This window comes from Podarcis cretensis (assembly GCF_951804945.1).
Source record: "Podarcis cretensis genome assembly, chromosome: 11".
In the NCBI taxonomy this organism is placed as follows: Eukaryota; Metazoa; Chordata; class Lepidosauria; order Squamata; family Lacertidae; genus Podarcis; species Podarcis cretensis.
In genome coordinates, this window is record NC_137180.1 from 2,182,131 (window position 1) to 2,194,300 (window position 12,170).

General features: G+C 42.6%; 1 protein-coding gene across 1 annotated transcript in view; it reads right to left on the minus strand.

Annotated features, from left to right (window-relative positions):
• TRPM3 (transient receptor potential cation channel subfamily M member 3) overlaps nucleotides 1-12,170 on the minus strand; it is a gene marked incomplete at its 5' end in the record, with an annotated part of 420,896 nt that overhangs the window by 381,847 nt on the left and 26,879 nt on the right. The window lies entirely within an intron of this gene.

Here is a 12,170-nt window from a genome sequence, read left to right on the forward strand (position 1 = left end):
CATGCAGATTTCACTTCTTCTGCCCCCAATCAATAAAAAGACATAAGGTAGCTAACTGAGCTTCTATACCCCCCCCCCAACAAAAATCCTGGCTTTACCCACAGAGTGGGGAATCCTCTTTCCTTCCTGACAAAATGGCCTGCACAGAATGGGCCAGGTCTGGATTGTGCCCACCAGTCAAATCCAGTCACCCACCACTGTTCTACCAATCTACCCAGAATCAGGCCCACTGAATTTAATGGGGTTTACTCCCTCGCAGCACATGTACAGCTCGCCACTTTCCCCAAAGAATCCTGCAAACTGGTTTTTAAGGGTGCTGTGAACTGTAGCTTTATGAGTGGGCAGACTACAGTTCCCATTGAATTTAATGAGATTTCTGAGTGTACACGCCCAGGATTGCCCTGTAAGTCAGTTGCACAGCTTGCAACCAATGTCCTACAAACAACGTATTTCATAAATAACTGAGAACATGATAAGTAGTAAAATAGTATCCGAGCATAGGATCCGGTCACAATACGGAATGAAGGCCCCTTGATTCAGAGCATTTTAAATTCCACAGCAGTGCATGAAAGTACATTCCACAAATACATTTTGTTTTCAGAATGCTGATTAGTTGAATATACAATCTCTTTGTAAGAAAATATTCACCAACTTTGTGTGTGGTGGTTTCTCTTGGTGTTTCCTATCAAGTTAATTGCAGCAGAAAACATGGTGATTGCTGTGCACGATTACTTGAAATTAAGACCCACTAGGATTTATTCCTAAATCATAGTCCATAATCATGCATGCCTGAGTATTCTCCAGTATGCAGATGATACCCAGGTCTACTTCTTGTTTAAATCAGAACCAGTGAAGGCTGTGAATGTCCTGTGTGAGTGTCTGGAGGTGGTTGGCAGATGGAGGGCAGCTAATGGATTGCGGTTGAATCCCAACAATACAGAAGTACTGTTTTGGGGGGACAGGGTCCAGGGCAGCTGTCTACTAGCTCCATCTGGTACACAGGCTGAGACCCTACCTGCCCGCAGACTGTCTTGCCAGAGTGGTGCATGCTCTTGTTATCTCCTGCTTGGACTACTGCATCGTGCTCTACATGGGGCTACATTTGAAGGTGACCTGGAAACTACAACTAATTCAGAATGTGGCAGCTAGACTGGTGACTGGGAGTGGCTGCCGAGACCATATAACACTGGTCTTGAAAGACCTACATTGGCTCCTAGTACGTTTCCGACCACAATTCAAAGTGTTGGTGCTTTAAAGCCTTAAATGGCCTTGGCCCAATATAACTGAAGGAGTGTCTCCCCCCCCCCCATCATTCAGCCCAGACATTGAGGTCCTTCTCCAAGGGTCTTTTGGTGTTTCCCTCACTCCAAGAAGTAAAGTTACAGGGAACCAGCCAAAGAGCCTTCTCATCAATGGCACGCTCCCTGTGGAACACCCTCCCACCAGATGTCAAGGAGATGAAGAACTACACAACTTTTAGAAGACATCCAATGGCAGCCCTGTATTGGAATTTTTTTAATGTTTGATGTTTTATTATGTTTTTATATGTGCTGGAAGCCACTCAGAATGGCTGGGGAAGCTGAGCCAAATGGGCAGGATTAGTACTTGTAACCACCCAATAAGATTGACAATGGATTCAGGACAAAACCTAACAAGAAAGCACTTTTTTAATGCAAGGGCATACCTGGGTGCAGGCCCAAGCAGACATGAAAATCATACTGCTGGTGATTGTGTGCATGGATGGAAGGGGTGTGTGAATCCTCCCTCTTGTCTCCTTCCAGTTTTGGCCAGCCAAGGCTCTCCTATGGATCATTGCTCCCGCCAGCTCCCTGCCCAAGGAGGAGGCGAGAGCATTGCATCGCTAAGGCTTCAGGGAACTTGACCTGCTGAAGTGAGAGGACAATGGAGCCATGAAGGGGTGGGGGGAATCCGGGTTGCTCTTTGACCTTCGTGGGGATGGACAGACCGAGGCTCAACTGGGCTCTCTGGCACTGCTTGCAACACCTGCCTGAACCTCTCTCCCCTTCAACTAGCCATGTCCGCTCCCCCAACCCAATGTGTGTGCATTTAAAAGCAAAAAGATTCATCATTCACCCCATCTGTGGATGGCCCCATAAATAATTTAGGAAATTTGGGGAGCTTCCTTAAAGTGAATTAGATCACCCATCCATCCAGCTCAGTGTCATCTACAAGACTGACAGCAGTTCTCAAGGGTTTTAAGGCAGGAGCTTGGAAGGTGATGACAAGGGAAAGGGCCTTTTCACTTCTGGCTCCCTATATCATGCTCTACCGAGTGAGCTATCCCAGACTTCCTTGTTCAAAGCACTTATAGTTGCATTGTCTTGTGTAGCAGCACTAGTGAAATATCCTGGATGTTTGCTAAACTCATGAGTCACTAGGGCATGGCTCTTGCATCGATCTTATTAATTAAACAACTGAAGCATTTTTATCCTGCTCATCAGCAGAGAAGGCTACCAAAGTGACTTACATACAATCAGTCAGTCGGTTGGATCCCTATTCAGCTAGTTGAACTAGGATTCTATAGAAATCAGTGGGACAAGATAGCTCTCACTGAAATTACAGTGAGTAATTAACTAACCCAGTGCATCTCACCCAATAAGGACAAAACAATTAAAACAGTAACATCCCTATTTAAGAAAGTAATGATCATAGTTCATTACTTTTGCTTTCTCTGCTTGCTGAACAATTGGTTTTAATGGGGTATGTTATCAGTACCTTTCACAGTGACCACAGATCAAGTGAGCTCTGTGTGATGTCTGAAAGTGATCTTTAATATTTCTAGAAAAGGGGACCAGAGGGTGGTGAAGAACTGCTTGCTTAAACTGAAATAGCTGGTCCCAGACTGCCTTTTCAGAGAACTGAAAAAAGATGGCATAATTTGACCTGCTAAATGTGGGGTGAATTATTCAGTGGTAAGCACGCATCCTATATAAGATCAGATAAGACACCAAAAATTATAGTATTTCAACAGTATTTTATTCCTTCTCAAATTCAGAACCAGGGTATTCAACAAGTTATTTTTAATATATTTAATCTGAACTAGTAGAAGCAAAAGAACATAAGGCATGAAGAGATGCAAATAATCTCTCCCAGTTTGAAACAATAAGTGATGCAAATTATGTATATTATAAATGTTAGCTGACATCAGAGTTCTAAAAACAAGACACTCCTAGTTCACAAAATCAGAGTTGTCATTACGAAATTCTCAAAGGATATGCCACTTGCGTAAGAGAATAGTAAAGAAAAATGTGTCAAGTTCAGTATGTTCCTTTAGTATTTATCTTAATCTGCAAATTAACAAGCTCAAAAGGAATGCTATAACAACAACAACAACAACAATTTATTACTTATACCCTGCCCATCTGGCCAGGCCTCCTCAGCCACTCTGGGCTGCTCCCAGCAGAATATCACCTAAAATGATTTGTCTAATCTGCTATTAAATTTACCTAAATGACATTTTGTGACAGAAAATTGCATCAGTTAAATCAGAAGTAGGGAACTGGATTTGACCAATGCGACAGATCATTGTCCCCACCCCCACCCATAGGAAAAGTTTGACAGGTGGGCAGAGCCACCCTTCTGTCAATAACATGTTACCACAATGGCATCAAACCACCTTTTGGGGTTTGGGGTGTTTTTTTTTAAAAAAAAAATCTTTATTGTTTTTACAATTAGTTTATAGCCATACACTTCAATATTCACAATAAACAATTGGACACAATAAACATTGCAGCATTTAACATGTACAGTGGTACCTCGGGTTACATACGCTTCAGGTTACAGACACCGCTAACCCAGAAATAGTGCTTCAGGTTAAGAACTTTGCTTCAGGATGAGAACAGAAATTGGTCTCCAGCGGCGCGGCGGCAGCAGGAGGCCCCATTAGCTAAAGTGGTGCTTCAGGTTAAGAACAGTTTCAGGTTAAGAACAGACCTCTGGAACGAATTAAGTACTTAACCCGAGGTACCACTATATGCATAAACAAAAACGATAGTAAGTATTATGTTACTTATCTACTTACTTTGTTGTTGTTTTGTTTATAATAATAATTTATTATTTCTACCCCGCCCATCCGGCTGGGTTTCCCCAGTCACTCTGGGCAGCTTCCAGCAAAAGATTAAAGGTAAAGGACCCCTGACAGTTAAGTCCAGTCGCGAACGACTCTGGGGTTAGAATCATAGAATCATAGAATCATAGAGTTGGAAGAGACCGCAAGGGCCATCGAGTCCAACCCCCTGCCAAGCAGGAAACACCATCAGAGCACTCCTGACATATGGTTGTCAAGCCTCTGCTTAAAGACCTCCAAAGAAGGAGACTCCACCACACTCCTTGGCAGCAAATTCCACTGTCAAACAGCTCTTACTGTCAGGAAGTTCTTCCTAATGTTTAGGTGGAATCTTTTTTCTTGTAGTTTGGAACCATTGCTCCGTGTCCGCTTCTCTGGAGCAGCAGAAAACAACCTTTCTCCCTCCTCTATGTGACATCCTTTTATATATTTGAACATAGCTATCATATCACCCCTTAACCTCCTCTTCTCCAGGCTAAACATGCCCAGCTCCCTTAGCCGTTCCTCATAAGGCATCGTTTCCAGGCCTTTGACCATTTTGGTTGCCCTCCTCTGGACACGTTCCAGTTTGTCAGTGTCCTTCTTGAACTGTGGTGCCCAGAACTGGACGCAGTACTCCAGGTGAGGTCTGACCAGAGCAGAATACAGTGGCACTATTACTTCCCTTGATCTAGATGCTATACTCCTATTGATGCAGCCCAGAATTGCATTGGCTTTTTAGCTGCCGCATCACACTGTTGGCTCATGTCAAGTTTGTGGTCAACCAAGACTCCTAGATCCTTTTCACATGTACTGCTCTCAAGCCAGGTGTCACCCATCTTGTATTTGTGCCTCTCATTTTTTTTGCCCGCGGCACTCATCTCGCTTTACTGGCCCAGGGAGCCGACATTTGTCCGCAGACAGTTTTTCCGGGTCATGTGGCCAGCATGACTAAGCATCACTGTTCTGGCGATACCAGAGCAGTGCATGGAAACACCGTTTACCTTCCCCCGGAGTGGTACCTATTTATCTACTTGCACTTTGACACGCTTTCAAACTGCTAGGTTGGCTGAAAGGATGTTCTCTTTCTATACCAGTATAGTAAAACATTGGTTCTTTTCTGTGTGGCATTCTGGGAGATTCTGGGAGATTCTGGGAATCACTATTGCCCTCCCTTTTTGCCTTTCTTGAAACACTCAAGCTTCACCTTTTTAATCCTATAGCTATCCTTTTAATCCCCCTTGCACATACCAAAGATGTACCATGCACAACATTCCTTTTCTTAGTTCACCTAAAGTTTACCCTGATATATTCTTCTTCAACATATAATTGATTATGTGCTCTTATGCTATGATCAGAACATTAGTGATTGCTTTAGACATATTATAATCAATCTTAGTTATAAGTGGATTAAGAGCTTTCATACCTGTCTAAGCTCTACCTTGTTTAACAGTCTTTGAACTATTAAGATTAATGTTTATATGTAATCCTGCCTTGTACCCGCCTTATGCAAATATTAACCAATCAGCAATGAGTTTCTTTGTTTGTATGTTAACCAATCAGCTACCAGCACACTGGTGGCAATGTTTGTAATACTTAATAAAAGAGAGGTTCTGGAGGCTGGCCAGAAGGAACGTCTCTCGATCATCAAACTCTTTGTCTGTCCTGATTCCCCATTCCTACAGTTGGCAATAGCTGGGACTGAGCAACGGGAGCTCACCCCATCGTGGGGATTCGAACCACCAACCTTCTGATCAGCAAGCCCTAGGCTCAGTGGTTTAGACCACAGAACCACCCACATCCCTAAGTAGCAAAAGATCAGAAATACATTAAAATATCAGTCATTAAAAAATTTCCCTAAACAGGGCTGCCTTCAGATGTCTTCTAAAAGTCAGATAGTTGTTTCTTTCTTTGACATATGATGGGAGGGCATTCCACAGGGTGGGCGCCACCACCACCGAGAAGGACCTCTGCCTGGTCCCCTTAACTTCACTTCCTGCGGAGAGGGAACTGCCAGAAGGCCCTCAGCACTGGACCTCGGTGTCCAGGCAGAATGATGGGGTGGAGACGCTCCTTCAGGGATACTGGGCCGAAACCGTTTAGGGCTCTAAAGGTCAGCACCAACACTTTGAATTGTGCTTGGAAACCAAGTGGGAGCCAATGTAGGCCTTTCAAGACCAGTTTTATATGGTCTTGTTGGCTGCTCCCAGTCACCAATCTAGCTGCCTCATTCTGGATTAGTTGTAGTTTCCGGGTCACCTTCAAAGGTAGAGTGCATTGCAGTAGTCCAAGCGAGAGATAACTAGAGCATGTACCACTCTGGCGAGACAGTCAGCAAGTAGGTAGGGTCTCAGCCTGCGTACCAGGTGGAGCTAGTAGACAGCTGCCCCAGACACAGAATTGACCTGCACCTCCATGGAGTCTAATATGACTCCCAGATTGCACACCTGGTCTTTCAGGGGCACAGTTGCCCCATTCAGGACCAGGGAGTCCACCACACCCGCCCGCCCGCCCCCTGTCCCCCAAAAACTGTACTTCTGTATTGTTTTGGATTCATCCTCAATCCATTAGCTGCCATCCAGACACTCACAAAGGACCTTCACCGCCTTCACTGGTTCTGATTTAAAAGAGAGGTAGAGCTATACTGGCCGGGTCCAAATATGTTTTTTTTTTAAGAAGCGGTTTAATAACTGCCTCTTTCAGCAGGTCTGGGAAGGCTCCCCACAGAGGGAAGCTTTCACCACCCTGCAGAGCCCATCGCCCAGCCCTTCCCAGCTAGCTTTTATGAGATAGGATGGGCAAGAATCAAGGAGACAGGTGGTTGGCTTCACTCGTCCAAACAGCCTGTCCACATCATTGAAGGCAACAGATTGGAATTGATCCCATGCAACTTGACTAGACAGGGCTCTAGTACTCTTCCGCCCTGGCCCTGCACCCATGGCAAAGGGGTGGGAAATGACATCCATCCAATGACAACCGTCAGGGACTGGCTAGATGAAGAGGTGGTGGAAACCACCTGACCAAGATCCCCCCCAGGGAAAGCGCAGAGGAAGAGGATTGGGATCCTGGCTCCTGGTGGTGGGAAACTGCCAAGAGAAGGGGAAGAGCTGGGAAGCACTACAGGCTGGGAGCTTGGAGGATGAAGGAAAGAAGGAAAGAGGCAGGTGCCCCAGCACAAGAGCAAAGACAGGAATTAGACTTACCAGTTTCACCACAGAGACACCCTGATGGGTTTTCTGCTGACAGCCTACAAGCCAACCAATTTTAATAGAGAAGCTGCATATTTGGCTATGAACCAAGAAAGCGCAAATACACATGCACAAGGTCCAACAACTTTAGCTCCTCACCTTTAGCACTGTTTCCTATTGACTACATGTTCAAAAACAGCAGAGCTTACATCCTCAGGAAAATGTGTATTAGGAATATAGTTTTAGTGGGTAAATGTCTAATATTTATATTTCTACCAGCATTTAAAGGTCTATCTCCTTCATTTTAAGCAGGAGTGTAAGTGGTTCCCTCCATTTCACTAACAAGATTGCAAAAATAACTTTTGGACATTCTTAGTACAAAGTAACTGATATTAGCAGCATGTGAGAAATGCATATTATTTCATCCATCACAACATACATAACCAAGATTTCATTTTTGTTGTTTAGTCATTTAGTTGTGTCTGACTCTTCGTGACCCCCTGGACCAGAGCACGCCAGGCACTCCTGTCTTCTACTGCCTCCCACAGTTTGGTCAAACTCATGTTGGAAGGTTCAAGAACACTGTCCCACCATCTCGTCCTCTGTCGTCCCCTTCTCCTTGTGCCCTCCATCTTTCCCAACATCAGGGTCTTTTCCAGGGAGTCTTCTCTTCTCATGAGGTGGCCAAAGTCTTGGAGCCTCAGCTTCACGATCTGTCCTTCCAGTGAGCACTCAGGGCTGATTTCCTTCAGAATTGATAGGTTTGATCTTCTTGCAGTCCATGGGACTCTCGAGAGTCTCCTCCAGCACCATAATTCAAAAGCATCAATTCTTCAGTGATCAGCCTTCTTTATGGTCCAGCTCTCACTTCCATACATCACTACTGGGAAAACCATAAGCTCCAGTATATTTAAAAAGCTAAATAAAATTAAAACAAAATATAATAGGTAAGTATAGCATTTTAAAAAGGTGAAACTGCATTGACTTTGTTCAGCAAGAGGTGGTGGTGGGGGGTTTGCACCACCTACACATTTTTTGCCTCAACATTATTATTTATTTATTTTTGCAACTTTGATACAACAAAACACTTCCTACTCATGCACACATTAAAAAATTATACAGTGTAACATGAATGTGTTAAAAGGCTTGTTAAAAACATCTGTCAGGAGGGGTGTTTGTGTGTCACCGAAATCCCTCGTTACTGCAAAATAATTGCTTTTCTGGAGCTAGACAGGCACTGTAGGTGGCTAAATAAAATAGCAGCCTAATCTAAGCAAGGCTTGAATAGTGGATTACAAAAATGTGTTTTGACTTTACTAAAAAATATAGTTAAGATTATTCTGTTTGGCAGGTCAAATGCTATGTCCAAAAACATCATGATGTTAAAAGTTATGTGATGCATCGGTTTTAATCTAGGGATCAGACTCACCTTGATGTGAGTCCACAGAAAGGCTTTTGTTTTCCTGTGTGCATGAACCTTCCAGGGTAGTTAATTGAAATCAGCAGAAATAATGAAATTCTTCCTAATGAGATTCACCGTTGCTGATTCTTACCTCTTATGGTACAGGTTCCTGTGCCATTTCTGTATTTTAAATATACATGATTTGTATGGAACTCAAATCATTTATGTTTCTTTGGATGTGTGATATTTGCCCTCTCTTGTTTCTCTTCTAAGTGCTATGCTCTAAACAATGTGTTTCAGAAATTAAGTTTTTCAAAAATGCTCTGAAGCAGTTCACACATATCTTCCTAATGGTGCCATAAAGGCAGCAGTGTTTCTATGAGTCGCCTTGGAAAGTCTAGGATTGCTCCTGAAGAAGGAACTTTTGTTTCTGACAGTGGCATAGCATGGGGGTGGTTACGCTGGGTGCAAAATTGTTAGGGGTGCAAAATTCCACCACCGAGGGCTGCCTCAATACAGCTGCACGCTTCCCTCGCTGGGCTCCATTGAAAACAGCTCCTCCATGCAAACCAGGAAGTGACCTCTTCAGGCAATGGAACAACTCTTCCATTGACTCAAGACAATGGAATGACTCTGCAACTGCTATCTCCTGAGTGACGCAAGCACCGTTATGCAGTTGAATGCGCATGTGTACTCCACACCGTGGAGGAAGGCACACTTGGCAAATCCACACCGTGATCAACTCCCACCCGAAACCAATGTCCCCACTGTGGAAGGACGTGTGGGTCCAGAATTGGCCTCCACAGTCACTTACGGACTCATTGTTAAAACTGTGTTTATGGAAGACAATCTTACTTGTCTATGAAGGATCGCCAAAGAAGAAGACTCCATCCGTTTCTCTCCCTCCCACCCCACCCACTTTGCACGGCCCCAGGCGCTGGCAAGCCATGCCATGCCACTGAATCCTGAGCACTTTGAAGTACAACAAACATTAATAGTTGAGAATGTGTTTCTCCTTCTTGCATTCTTTTTAATTTCTGTGCTTCCCTCCTGCTTTCTTTTCAGATATTTCAGACAACTCTCAACAATGTACAGGCAACAACCAATTAATGTGCATCTGAATGATGCATGATCGCACATGTGTGCACAGCACTGAACCCGGAAGTGACCTGAAACCATCACTAAAAGGACGGAATGGGGTGGTGTGCACTTATACACCCTTTGCTGACACACACAAGGACCAGGAACAGAACCCAGCATGTCTGCATTCTATTCAATTGGAAAGTCACTATTCATCTGAATTTACAACCATTACAAATAAAGGTTTACCTGGTCCATTTGGAAACTTAAAAAAAAAAACACCAAACCACACTTGACCACTAAAATACAGGAATTAAATCCAGAACACCCATTCTGAGCACACTTCATCAATTTAAGTTCACCTGATCCACCTGATCTGTTTACTCCCGGAGAAGAAAAACCTAGTATCTAAATACTGAGAAACTGGAATGAAAGATTGTGTGCATATTTGGGACAATATTTCAATTACAATAATTCAGCTTCATCTTCCACCCATTTTTCAAGGAAGACAAGAATTTTTTTTAAATAGATTGCTGTGCAATTTGAGTATCAGAAAGAAATTTTATGTACGGTATATTTTGTCTCTGTTTAACCCCTGCACCGATTTTAAATGGGCCGGAAAGCATGAAAATACTCAGCAATGTGAAATTCCCTTGATGGTGGAGGATGCTTCAAAATGACCTGTTTATTGGACATTCATCCTGATTTGTTTGCAGAAAAATTAAATTAAGTAAGCATTCATTCTGATTTGTTTGTTGGGAGTTTGGATGACGTTGTGTCGAAACAAATGCTATCCAAAAATTTTGATCATAATTTTCCCATTTCCCCAGCATTTCCCAATCACTTTCCTTATCAAAAAGTATGATAATTTGAGGAGGTGGGTTCCACTCCACTGTAATTGTGCACCCTGAATTTGCTGGTGTGTGGCTGAATCACACCTGAAAATAGCTGCAGACTGGAAATGCCCTGAGACATTAGAAGTAAAGTTGGGAGGTACATTTATAACACCATTCAGGGTTGAAGGATGACTTATCTTTTTAAAATAATAATAATAATAATAATAATAATAATAATAATAATAATATTTATTACTTTTAAACCTTACAAACAAGAAGAAAAAGAAAAGGAGAAAAAAGAAGAAAAAAACAAAAGAAAGAAAAAACAATACAATGCAATATATAAACAATACACCACACAACATTAACGCATTAAACTAAACAAAACAGAACAAAAACAATTTAAAAACATACATCATACCATTTCAATGCCTTATCTTTCATTCCCTTGTTTTATCGACTTCCTCTCACCTCCCTTTTTGTATTCCACTTCTATTAATTGTTTAAGCAAATCCTTTCCATCTTTCACTATTTTCTGTCATAGAAATATCTTAACTTATTTTAACCTTATTTTCATTAATACTATAATACTTATTTATGCTTAACTCCTTATAATACTTCTACTAAGGCCATATAATTTCATTCCAACATTTTTCTAACACTCATTAATTTTACCCTATTTCTATAAATAAACTTTAAACTTTTTCCAATCTTCTTCCACCGTCTCTTCTCCCTGGTCTCGGATTCTGCCAGTCATTTCCGTCAATTCCATATAGTCCATCAACGTGGTGATCTTCTGTCCGAGGCTCTTAACTCTTTTCCAGGTCCCTTCTGCAAATCTTCTTCATATTTATACATACACTTTACTTTGTCTTCTGCTGATCTTGTTCTTAATTTCCTTTCTTTGATGTTGAAGAGTAGGTCTCGGGGGAGCTCCAACCTAACAATGTTTTTATTCCTTCTCGACATGTCATCCACATCTCCGTGGTTAAAACTAAAATCCAAAAGATATTTCAGGACGTGTTTCAAAGTCCCTCCAAATCTGCAGGTCCCACAACTCCAATTTCCTCCTGACCCAGGTCCAGATCCCAAAGGTCAGTAAATCCTTGCATGAGGTGATCTATCCAACTTTCCTTCTCCAGTCCAAGCAGGGTTCCAATCTGACTTTCTCTGAATTCAATCATAGAGGGCAACAACTTGTAATCATCAAATTGCCTCTGTAAGGCTGGGGCTCTCTTCCTCTCCACTTGTATTACTTTAGGTTCAACAACCACAACTTTCTCCCTCGCTTTCTCCACCATTTGGCATATCAAAGTAGATTCCTGTATCGGTTCCTGAATAGTTTCTGTGTAGATGTTCACTTTTTGTCCCAAATTAGTCACTTTTTGTCCCAAAATATCAATTTTAATATTCATCACATCCGTCTTCTTGTGGAGCTGTTCCAATGACTCACTTATCTTGCATAGTGCAATCACTAAGGCTTCTTCTGTCGACATTCTCAAGCAATCCAAGGTCAATCTCACGGTTTTCTCTTGCAGCTGGAGATTCCACCAGCCCAACTCTTGTAACAATTTCAAAGGCTCCCTCTAGAGGGAAAC